The following is an 11,918-nucleotide window of genomic DNA, read 5'->3' on the forward strand; positions in this document are numbered from 1 at the left end:
TTTTTATATATAAATTTTTTTATATTAAAGTTTTTATATATATAAAATATAAGGAAAATTAAAAATTACTTGGTTCATTATAGTATGTTAACCATTAGTCATTTTACATATTAGAATGTTATTTTAGAACAATTTCTAACACAATGCTACAGATTTCAATGACTATTCAGTGTACAAAGGACGGACCGGGAACGGGAACGTAATGCATCAAATAGTAATGCCAGAGAGCGGGGCCCCGTGCGGTGTCAGGGCATGACCGGGGGCTCGTTTTGTCGTCGTTGGTCGTGCAACGGTTTCAGAGTATCTTCTGACACGGCGCTTTGTCATTAAAGGTCGGTTAGCCTCGCCGCAGTTTATACAACCAGTGCCTCTCGGAGGTGCAACGCGGGCGTGCAACGAATGCATCGCAACGTGGCACTCAACAAAAAAATCTGAGGCAAACCTCCTTACCCCACTATAGATATCATTGCGTCACATACGCCTCCGGCACCCTGCCACTTCTGAGGGTTCCTTTTTGTGTGTCGGACAATTGAGAATCGTGAAGTCTCGAGTGTCGAAGAAGTATAGGACAAGTCTTTGATTCTTGCTTTCAATTTGTTCATGTTTGGGTGGTATGACAGAACACAGTACCGCTTATGTCAGGGACCAAATAAATACGAGACATATCCGGGCAACAACACTCACACCGCCAGCTCGTAAATGTTGCATCGATCGTTCTAGAAGGTAATCTTTTGTGCGTAAAATTTTCCAAAAGCGTTACGGCAGACAGACGTCTGTACAGTTTCGGATATTAAAGTACCAAAAAATGATAGGCATAGTCATACAACAGATGAAGCCGTAGTAACAACTTTGACATAAGTGTTAATTTAGTGGCCAGGTTTATACAAGGGAGAACGCGAACATCGAACGACGGCTGAGCCGGAGTCCGAACCGCGGAAGAAAGTCCGTTTGGCCCCGGGGGAAAGTGAGGGGTAGACGAAGGAGGAGAGTCTCCTTCATTGGGCTGCCCTCGAGGTACGACGACCTCTCTGTGGTCCCGGGAGAGGGTGATAGAGACGGTCCGTCCTAGCCGGTTCCACCGACCCAGCTGACGGTAGCGGAGGGGCTAAGCGCGAGTTACTACGGGCCCACGGGAGCCGGGAGTTGTGGTCCCAGTGTTTGCTCGGACGAGACGATCCCGGACTACTGTGTACGCAGTGCCCTTGAGGGAGGAGGGTAGACTATGAGCCGCAAGAGATGGAGAGACCGTCGTCCGAGGCCCGACTCGGAAGAACGACCCGGGAGTCACACGTACTGTATTCGGCCAAAACGGATTACAGATTCCTTACCCCTGCTCAATACAGAAATAGACCACGTGCTGAGCAGTGGTACCAACCGGACGAAGTCAGTGGTGTGACAGCCTCTGTACGAGGAGGCATGCACACGGCTCAGCTCGGTCCCCTCGACAAACCCCGTCGAACGGGACATCCGTGACCTCGCACGACGGGATTGCGATCCGTCTGGTCTCGTCGTCGATAGCCCAGAAGTATCCGGACAAGGGGTGAGGCGTTCGTCCGGGTCCCCGGGGAGATGTCGTCGACGAGAGTTCCGGTGGTCGAATGTCAACCACCAGACGCGTCCAGCGGTCGCCGGGTGAGTAGGGTGGAGGGCCCCCGAAAAGCACGGTGGCGGAAATTTGATTTGGCTCCGGCGGAGCACGGGAGTCTCGGAACTGCCGCGGGGTCCCCCGAGGTCCTCCGATTCACCCAATCCGGGGGGCTCTGAGAAGCCCCCTGCCAATTGCCTACGAAAGGTTGCGTCGTCGAGTCAGAATGAGCCGACAGAGGCGATGAAGGCCGCGAACCCACCAAAAGGTACGAATGTTCACTGGATAGACGTTAGCGTGAAAAACATGTTAGAAAATATGTACTTATAGACACAGGGGGCCACAAGGTCCCTTGAGTGGTTCACAGTCTTTGTGTGGAGAGATAAAAGGAGGTATGGGTTTAGAGATTTTTTCCCCGGGACGGTTGCCTAGACGTATGTCTGGACTAGGTCTAAACTTTGGTGACAGACTGAATTCCTTTCCACCGTGATGCCGATAACCAGTTGAAGAGGTGATAGTCGCCCTTACTCTCCAACCCGGTGCCGGCGCGGTAACGCGAGCTTTTTCGCGACCTCTGCGACACGAGGACGGTGTTTTCGGTCGCTTGTTCTGAGGAACGTACCAACGGTACCAACGGGAACGACAAATAAGAGAGGCGACACGGGAGCAAAAAGGGAGGGGGCTCCGTTCCAACGTAGGAGGACGAAATTTTGTTTTACTTTTACTGAGGATATTATCGGTGTGTACATTCCTATTAACGTCGCTACGCCAGTAATACCCCTTTTCTTGTGTCTGTCCGACTTAGTCCTCGGGCTTCGCCCCCTAGATCTAGCCGTAGTCCGTGTAATACGGTTACACGTTACACGTGTAATAGGGCGAATAATGTAGAGTTTTTTTCATTGCTGTATGATGGGTATAATTTAAATTTACGAAAATTACCTAATCTTTGTTACGCTAAAATAACAAATTGTTTTTATCACATACATAAGCTAAATTTAACTGTATGTAGGCGATGTTTTATCAGGCAACCAATGACAAACTGATTGCATCCGTTGCCGTCCTTGACGGAAGTTATGCAAAAACTCCTCGAAAACTAATGTCTAACTTGTTTGTAGCAACGGAAACGAAATCTTTCATCGTGTTAAGTAATTACAGTTTGGAACCTTTCATAGATCTATCAGGGACGGGATTACGGTTTCATTGACCGTTGACCTTATACAACAGCGGCAAACTACAGATACAGACCTGGCGACGCATTTTCCTCCCAAAAGACGGAGGTAATGTGAAGAGAAGAATGAAGATATTCTTATTTGGTGCCTCTTGCCTCTAGAGAAAAAGAGGGGAGAAGAGCGGGCGGACGTGCGCGCGTCGGCTCGACTCAGGAAGTCTCGTGGCGAGGGGACAGGACGTCACCCCACACCAGTCGCGCGCAGTGTCTTAGTCGGGGACGTTTTGTCGCGACCTTTCTTACGTATATCTTTCCGCTTTACTCCGTACCGATTTTAACGTCCTAGACAAACCCACAAACTTTTTTTTGATATAAGATTATATGAAATTATATTCCATACCGGGATGTTATCATACAGTATATCGACTATCCCCGTGGAAAATTGGGGTCCCCATGCGTTGGCGTTCAAGGCCTGGGATCGGAAGCCGGCCCTGTTTTACTGTCAAAGTCGCTAGGCCGTCTCCCGGGATCGAGACCGGGTTCTCAAACAGCACGGAAGACAGGTTCCTGCGGTAGCTCGGTCATCTGGAGACGAATCGGGTCCCCCAAGATGAGCCGGCATGAAAACACACTCGTTCTTCCATCCGTTTAAAAGCGGACTAGAACCTGGAGTCTCCTTTAGTTGTCCAAGGACCCCCCCCCCCTTCCACGACGGTTAGATATACGACTGGTGTCGTGTACTGTCGGCACCCTGAACTCCCTACGATTTGAAGGTGCACCCGGCCCGTTGTACCACGGAATATAACGTTCAAGGAGCCGGGAACCCGTCCGACGGTCCGGTAACTCCCGGGAACCCGGGGCGACAGCAACGTGGCGGTTTTACGTCTACCACCGACTTGTCGGGAAGCGAACCTGTGGCGGTCACCGTGTCCGCGGTCCTTTCAGTCCCACAGGGCGTCGCACATGGGAGGGTGAGGAGCCAGTGTGACCTCTCCGTTCCGGGATAGAGGACTACCCGACGGTACCGCGGTAGGTAGGCGGTCCTCTGGTAGTGGTATCCCAACTCCACGTCATGTCCGTCCCGTTCCTGGCAAGTCCCAGTCACCAGACGGGTCCTCCCACGGCGGTACGGTTGCACGAACTCGAAGCCCGGACACGCGACGTGAGGTGCGTGACCCCCGGTTTCTTACACGCACAAGGAACCTGTCGTACAATCGCGACAAGGGCGTCTGTCGTCAGGGAAGGATCTCGTCACCGGCAAGAGTGAGGTGGGACTTAAATTACACCGGACGATAAAGAGTGGGCTGTATAAGCCCAAGCTCGGCCGTGGTTGCCGGCCCACGATGTCCAGCCACAGGGAGAAAGGACTCTCCCCGAAATGCCGTCGTAGGGGATCGTGGTTCCCGAGGCAAACCCTCGGACGGGACGGACGGCCTACGGGATAGTAGAGGAGGGAAGCTCGGGGACCCGGGTCCACGCTCGAATTAACCGGACAGGAACTTGCGTCGTAAAAGACGAAAGGTACTACGCCGGTCCTTTGCTCAACCTCTCGATGTACCGGCGAGAGGCACTCCGCTATGTACGGACTGCCACGTTTGAGGCTACCGAGCCGCACAACGGGAGACCGGCTCTGCACCCGCGGAAGGACGGGTTCCACCGAAGGTGACCCGGGGTGAGGTTAGCCGGGATCAAGTCGGGACGCGGCGCCGGAAATTGGCAGCGGTTGTCCTTTCGCCGTGCCGACTCAACGACACGGGACACACACGAGATCTCCGCATATAACGATGTGCCCGGGTATAGGTGCTCGTCAGTCTCGTCGAGAAGGTAAACGGTTTTACCGCCGGTGCTCTTCCCGACACGAGGAAAGGTTCGTCGGCCGACAGGGTGACCCAATACATATGTTAGAGTGTACGGATACACCGCCGGACACCGCGGGGGGCGCGTAGTCTCCCACTCTACAGTCGATATGTTCCTCGTAAAGTCCAGAAGCCCGACGGGGACTCTCCCCGCCACAGGGTCCTCTGGATAGACGCGGGAGCCCTGCAGCACCCCCTATGCAGATCGTGTAAGAGGTCCAAGATGGGCCGCAGGTTACAGCAGTGAGTGGTAGTAAACCCGCACCAGACAACCGGCTCGAGGCCGACGAAGGTTCATTGACTGCCGTTCCCGAACCTAAGAAAGTACTGTACTCCAACCATATCCAGTTAGGTTCACGATTAGCTTGCGAGGGACCGCTAGTCATTCCTCTGCTTTATCTTGTCTATTCAATGCTGACATTGTCTACATCACGTGGAGTAAAGTCTGAGGTTAGGCAATGTCGGAAGGACGGGGATGCTGGGGACCGATTCTGGTCTACCTCCTTACAATTCGGCGGAGGGGGCCTCGGATAAAAGGTTCTCCCCGAACGGTCTACAAGTTAAAGTCCAAAATTGGTCCTCTACTGACGCGAAGTAAGTGCTTTATGTCTTTCTGGTTCAAAGTACTCTGTAAAGTCAACACAAAACTTTCCCGATAAACTTGTGTAGGTTATAAATTTTTTTTTTTTTTTTTTTATTTTAGTGATTCATATAGATTGGAACATTTAAGTTATTATATATAGAAATATTTATATAGTAGTTAATATGCTACATTTACAAAACTCGTATGTCAACTAAACGATACACGAGTATGGAAAATGGGAAATGTTAGCAAACGAATTATACGTCATATAAAAAACATATAAAAAACACAAACGAAGCGAAGACCCGAGGGGAAAGCCTGGTGTATGACATAATTAAAATTGTAAATTAATAATAATTATACTTCTATAATAATTCCTATCTCTATTCTGACAATCGAAATAACTAACTTTGGTAAAATGCAATCTTACACAACAGGGGTGCCATTAAGTCGTTCCCCGACGTGTCCAGTGTAAGGCTGGTTAATAAGATTTTGTTATCCACGAAAGTCGTGCAGAAGGTCAAACTAACATATCTCCTTCTAGACACCGACTTACCGGTCTGCTAATCCACGACCGCGTAAATAGTACGTCCACTAGTCTGATCTGACGGACGGACACGTCTAAAAGTAGAATTTTTGTCTAAGACTAAAATTCTGGATAAAGACGCGAAGTATTTGTCCTTACTATTCTTATTCCTATTACGCAAACTGAACCAAAATTAATTAATCACTGAAAGTAAATTGGTGATCTTGGCCGGTTAGCCCACTTAAACACACTACACACACACGTTACATTGAAAAAAAGGTTTTTTTTTTCTGCACTGTTTTCAGCGCACTGTTTTTCAGGTTCTAGGGAGGGCCGGATGCGCAACCCTAGGACCTAGACGGCTCGCTCCGAGGGTATTTTATATTTATGTAACAAAAAACACTTAATGAGCTCAAATCGTCGCAATTATTGCAAAATTACTTCAACTTTATTTTTTAATATTTTTTTTTGTATGTGGGAAGAGGTGGGGCGGTGCCCCTAGCGCCCCTATGGGCCGGCCGCCACTGGTCAGCATGTCGTTGTGTCCCTGGGCAAGACACTTCACCCCAAATTGCTCCTCCTGTGGGGATTACCCACAGTATTGAGTATGTAGGTCGCTTTGGATAAAAGCATCTAACAAGTAACATGTAATGTAATATCATTTTGAATTCAGCCTAATTATAAAATCTGCTTCTCAAAATACATTTGCACAACTTTAAAGAACGGAGAAACAGGCAATGAAGAGAGGGAGAGAAAAAAGGGAAGATGAAGAGAAGACAGAAAATAATGATAGGGGAGGTTGAGAGAAAAGTAGAAATAGAGTAGGCAGATGGAAATAAATGGGCCGTACAAAAGCAATTCTGTCAACAGCCGAGAGTGGGATGAAATGGAGGCAGAGGAAAAATAGAGAAGGAGGAACTTAATGTTTAGCTTGGGTCCACCAATAAACTAAATAGACTTAGTTTGGGTCTACCAATAAACCAAACTGACTTGTTTTGCTGCAGGTCTAGAGGTGGGATAAGTAATGTATCCGGCTAAGGGAAACAAGATCAGGTAAATCCTTCCCAAACCTCTGTTTGCTCGGCATATCAACTGCTTTAGAAGGATACTAAGGCTTATATCAATAAAAACTGAAGGCTGAACTTTGGGGATTTTCTAGGATTGCAGATGAAAAACAAGCAGACTGCAGTCCACCCTTTTTCTCCTTCCTTCTCATCACAAGAACTCATTTAGAATTTTCCAAAACTGGTTTCTTGGTCAACCAATTAATTATCGTATAGTGCTTAATGAAATTCAATATACAATCGCACAATGCAGTCTCTTAAATCATACATTGAAGTCCTTAAATGGCCACCATAGTGTACTGTAGCCTCTTTTTGACGTTATCTAAATCTATAAATAAGTCCTGCTTGGGTAAACAGTGTCTTACTGTGCAGACTTTGGGAAGACAATGGCACATCCTCGCCCCATTTTTCCCTTTGTGTGAGCTCCCCTCTTTTTTCCTCTGTCCTTGTCTTTGTCACTAATGTATGATTGGCATGCAAACTTTATCCCTCTTTTCCACAATCAGACAGTAAATTGTGGGTTATGATGTGACTGGGTGAAATCCCTTTGACTGAACAAGCATGTGTATTGGGTCATTAAAGCCGGGGGTGTGACAGTGATGAATGTCCCCAGTGCAATGTAGAGGCGAAGTGTGCTAACACACAGAGGGAAGGACTGCTCCTATTATTTGGGCTGTCACCTACGTCAGCCTCGCACAGCAATAATATTGATGGTGTCTTCCTTAACACGAGTGTCATTAAGTGTTTTCTTTTATCTACCATTCCGTCTATATTTTAATTTCTTGTATGTATTTAATTTCTTTCTCAAGTAACTCTCTGTTTTACATTGATTGTTGTGACCTTCAATATTTGAACGTTTTTTGCGGGGTCTTACTAAAAAATCTTTGTGGTAATCTTTTTATATTTTCCAAATATTCTTTCATACCTGCAGTAAGCCTTATCCTTAATGCAGTTTCTTTATGAAAACATTTTTAATTGACATATTTTCAGTAAAGTAGGAAAATCCTTTTTGAAAAGATGAGATACCATTGTTTTGGAATTTGTGTGTTTGAATATTTGTGCTGGGCATTCACAACTTTCTGTCGTTATATAGTCTCTTATATGCAAGAACATACAGACAATCAACATTAATACATATTTTAAAATCCTTATCAATGAGTCAATACTTAATTTGTAGACAAATAGTAGTAGACAAGGGTTTTACAGTCTCTAAAAAAGTGTTTGAAGCTAGACTTTGTATAAGAGAGCCCCCCAAGGTCTACCACCCTTTTTAGAGAGTAGAAATAAAAAAGTTGAAAATGGCGAGATTCAACAAAGGGAAAAAATAAAACACCGGGGGAGCAAGGTCATGGTCAGCGCTGACTGAAAAGATAATAGAGATTCAGAGGCAGAGAAGCAATGAGGAGAGGAGAGATTGAGCAAAAAGTGAGGATGTGATGAAGAATAAGAAAAGGTTGTAGAGCGAAAGATTACAAAGGACAAAGATAAATATTAAGGAAAAGTAGAAAAAAATAGATCTGTCGAGACTTTGTCGCAACCACACTGTTCATAAAAGACAAGCTTTGAGTTGAAGGAGAGGCACATTGTGACACTGGAGTTCAGTAAATCAACATTTTCATTTTCTTTGTGCAGCAACCATTTAAAGTTGGCAACAAGTCGAGTCTAGACTCATTCAATCAATGACAGCACAAGAAAGGGAATTTAGTGGAATAGTGACTTGTTGTACTTCAACTCTGGAGATCGAATGTTGCATCCTGTTTTTTTTCATCTTCAATGATGTACTTGAGGTAGGGCTGTGCAATTAATCGTATTTTAATCGTGATTACAATTATGGTTTGCGACGATTTATGAAAACAGCATAATTGACAAAATGCGATTATTTTGCTGTGTGCGCTTTCGCCCCTCCCTAAAAGCCCACTCGGCCACGTGGGAGTGATATGAGTTGTGAGTGTTCAGCGCGAGCGAAGATTTCAGAACAAGAGCAGCAACTCGTTAAAAAGAAGGGTATGAGATTCCCAGTTGATCGCGAGATGTGTCTAAAAATAGAACAACAATATTCTGTTTTATCGTTAATGTCCTGTAACATAATCTTCCTGTGCCAGAATAATGCACTTGAAGCACCAAAGCTTTGTGATTGGCCGGCGTGACCCCATGTGTGGGGGCGTGGCTGGTGGGCAGTGGGCACTATTTCGCTGACGTTGTCCGTGTCAACAGGAGTGACAGTCTGCCACACACAAGACCGCAATTATGGCAGAAGCAAAAAAGCCCAAAATATATAATTTTCACTCTGAGTGGGAGGATGATTATTTTTGTATCTATTCCAATTCAAAGTCCATCTGTCTCATCTGCAATGCGAGCGTGGCTTTATCGAAGAAGGGTAATTTAGGAGCGCCATTTCAAAACAGTGCACAAAAGCTACGAGACGGAGGCCCAATCCCAAACCACGCCCAACACCCTACCCCTCCGTGACGGAGTGAACTCCGTGGAGTGACACTCGCAGCTCAACGAGGCTCCCTCCTGTCATATGGAGGGAGTAAATAAAGCGGCAAGCTTTGGGACAAACTCCCCTCTCTCCGGCAGAAACAGGAAATGCCGTAACTCTATGTAACAACGGTTTCAAATCAGCATCTCTTAGACACAAAATTAAAATGAATAACTAAAATAAAACTCAAAACATCTTTCATTGTGTTACTTTTTTGTAAAGCTCTTTTAGTTTTAAACCTGATGTTTATAAGCTTCTTAGTTTAACAGTCTTTAAATATACACAACTTTATAATAAAATGCACACATTTACCTTTTTCTAGACTAAACACAGATGATCCTAAGTTAAAAACATATGAGGTTATCATGAGGTTGTTAACATCGCAGTTTATCAGTGGATGTTTGCTGGAAGCCTGGAAGTACTTGTTAACAGCGTGTTTCCTGACGGATACAGCGTTGACTCCGGTCAGCACCGCTGCAGACTCGCTGTTTGAGGGCTTGATAGCCCACTCCCCCTCCACACCGCTTCACACTCGTTGGTTTGGAACACCCTCAAATATGGGCGGACCCTCCGCGTGAACGCGCAAAACCGGAGGGGAGGGGTAGGGGGTAGGGTGAGGGGGCGGTTTTGGGGGAAATGGGCCGAATTCCCTCCTAATTCCTGCCCGTACCACTCCCAAAAGAATGGGGAGGGACCTGAAAGGACAGCTAAATGCACAGCAGTCCATTTCAAAAGGCCCAACAACCAGAGCAAGGCCTGCTACCAATAGCATTTTTATCGTGTCAGTCACGTTCTTGGCCAAAACACTGGAAAGTCCTTTCAAGACCGGCGGAAGTTTGAAAGAACCTTCCCTTGGAGGCTTGCGACGCGCTTTTTGGGGGGACAGTAAAAATAACAGTAGCATTCCAACAGGTTTTGAAATATTAAATAAAAACAATCAAGTAATACCGTTATTGTAATCAGCTGTAAAGTTTTAGTTTGTTTTGAACTTCTTCATTATAATTATTGTACAAAATGGTATAAATGCCAACATTAAGAATCTTGTTCTGTTTAATTGGATTATAGTCTATTAAATAAACAATCAGGTTAAGTAAAAAATAGTGTTGCTTGTATCCCTATTTTAAAGGCATTTCTTTTATACTCCAAATAAAAATGCCAAAAATGGGTTTGATTCTATTAATTTTGTCTTTTTTATTGCACTTTTGGCTGCCAGAATTCCTGTGTAGCTTCAAGATCAGAGTTGTTTAATTATAAGCCCCTCAATTTATACTTTTGTACAAACACTATTTTTTATATAATGAGCAAAGAAAGGGTTCAGAGTCTTTTTCCTTTTTTACTAGTGTCCATAATGTGCAGCACTGCCACAAGTTCCTCTTCCAGAGAGGGGTCTTCAGTACAGGTGGCAATATTGTCACCGCTGCCGCTCTCTCTGGAAACCAGAACAATGTAAACAGGCTGGGTGTTTCTTGGCCAACAAATCTTTAAGAGATTACATGAGCAGCCTTACAGCATTTGCCATGTGGCCACTACAACAATTTTATTTGTGTCTAATGTAGTTCAACCATTTTTTCCTGTTACTTTTGGACCCATGACGGTTGGCCAGCCTTCCACTTTAACTGGTGGAAATATGTTGAATATGTTTTTACTAAAATGTTGGGCTAATGTTAAGGAGTTTCAGTAAGTTGTGACGGTGCACTGCCAACATAATTTGGAATTTTAATTTATTTTGGTCCCTAAATTTATTTTTATTTATCAATATAAGTACAATTTTAGTGTGGTTTGGAAGTGCGCCTCCAACCATATTTTGTTTGATCTTGTTATTGGTAAAAATATTAATTGGGTTTTAAAGTTCAAATAAAATGGTCAATGAATAATCGTCAAAATAATCGTGATATTAATTATTTACCCGAATAATCGTGATTATTGGAATTTTGGCCATTAATCCGCACACCCTAGGTGGGATTCTTTCTTGTTTATCATAATGAGGTATTTTGAATGTCCGTTTACTCCAACAGGGCCAGTGATTCAGAAACCATTTCAGATTAGCCCACTAAAGCACCGTGGTTAACTATTCCTCAAAGAATAAGAAACATTTTTTCCCATAGACCCATTCCTATGTGCATGTTGCATATATGGGAAGCAAAGATGCAAACTACATGATACTGCATGAATGGGGGACTAAAGGCCCTGACACACCAGCGAAATCGGTCCGTTTTCGTTATCCGGACGAAGCGTGCCCTGTCGCCGCCAAAACTATCAAATTGGTGTGGTCCCGACACCGTGCCGTGACACGCTTTATTTGGCCCCTTTCATGGGCCCCGATTCAACATGTTGAATCGGCCGTGCGTCGGCCACAGGCCAGTCGGACAGAGAAATCACCCTGTTGGCTGTTGCTAGCGATATCATGAGAAGAAAAACAAAGCATGGAGAATGTCTCACAGAACAAAACAAACAACATGGTGATGCTCCAGACCAACACATGAATCATACATAAAAAACAAAACAAAAAAAACACAATAAATAAAAATGTTTAGATCTACGTAGTCTGGTTCTTCTTTCTCTGTCTTGTTTGTTTGCCCTCAGAATGACGAATACAGCACACCGACGCCTGCGGTAAGGAGAGTTTTATTACCACTCACGCATGCGCAGTTCGA

The 11,918-nt window shown here is 45.2% G+C and overlaps 1 protein-coding gene across 1 annotated transcript in view; it reads left to right on the plus strand.

Moving 5' to 3' along the window:
- hfm1 (helicase for meiosis 1) overlaps window positions 1-11,918 on the plus strand; it is a 149,439-nt gene that overhangs the window by 94,471 nt on the left and 43,050 nt on the right. The window lies entirely within an intron of this gene.

The sequence above is a fragment of the Notothenia coriiceps genome, unplaced genomic scaffold (assembly GCF_000735185.1).
Source record: "Notothenia coriiceps isolate Sejong01 unplaced genomic scaffold, NC01 NC01_scaffold00000339, whole genome shotgun sequence".
Lineage (NCBI taxonomy): Eukaryota > Metazoa > Chordata > Actinopteri > Perciformes > Nototheniidae > Notothenia > Notothenia coriiceps.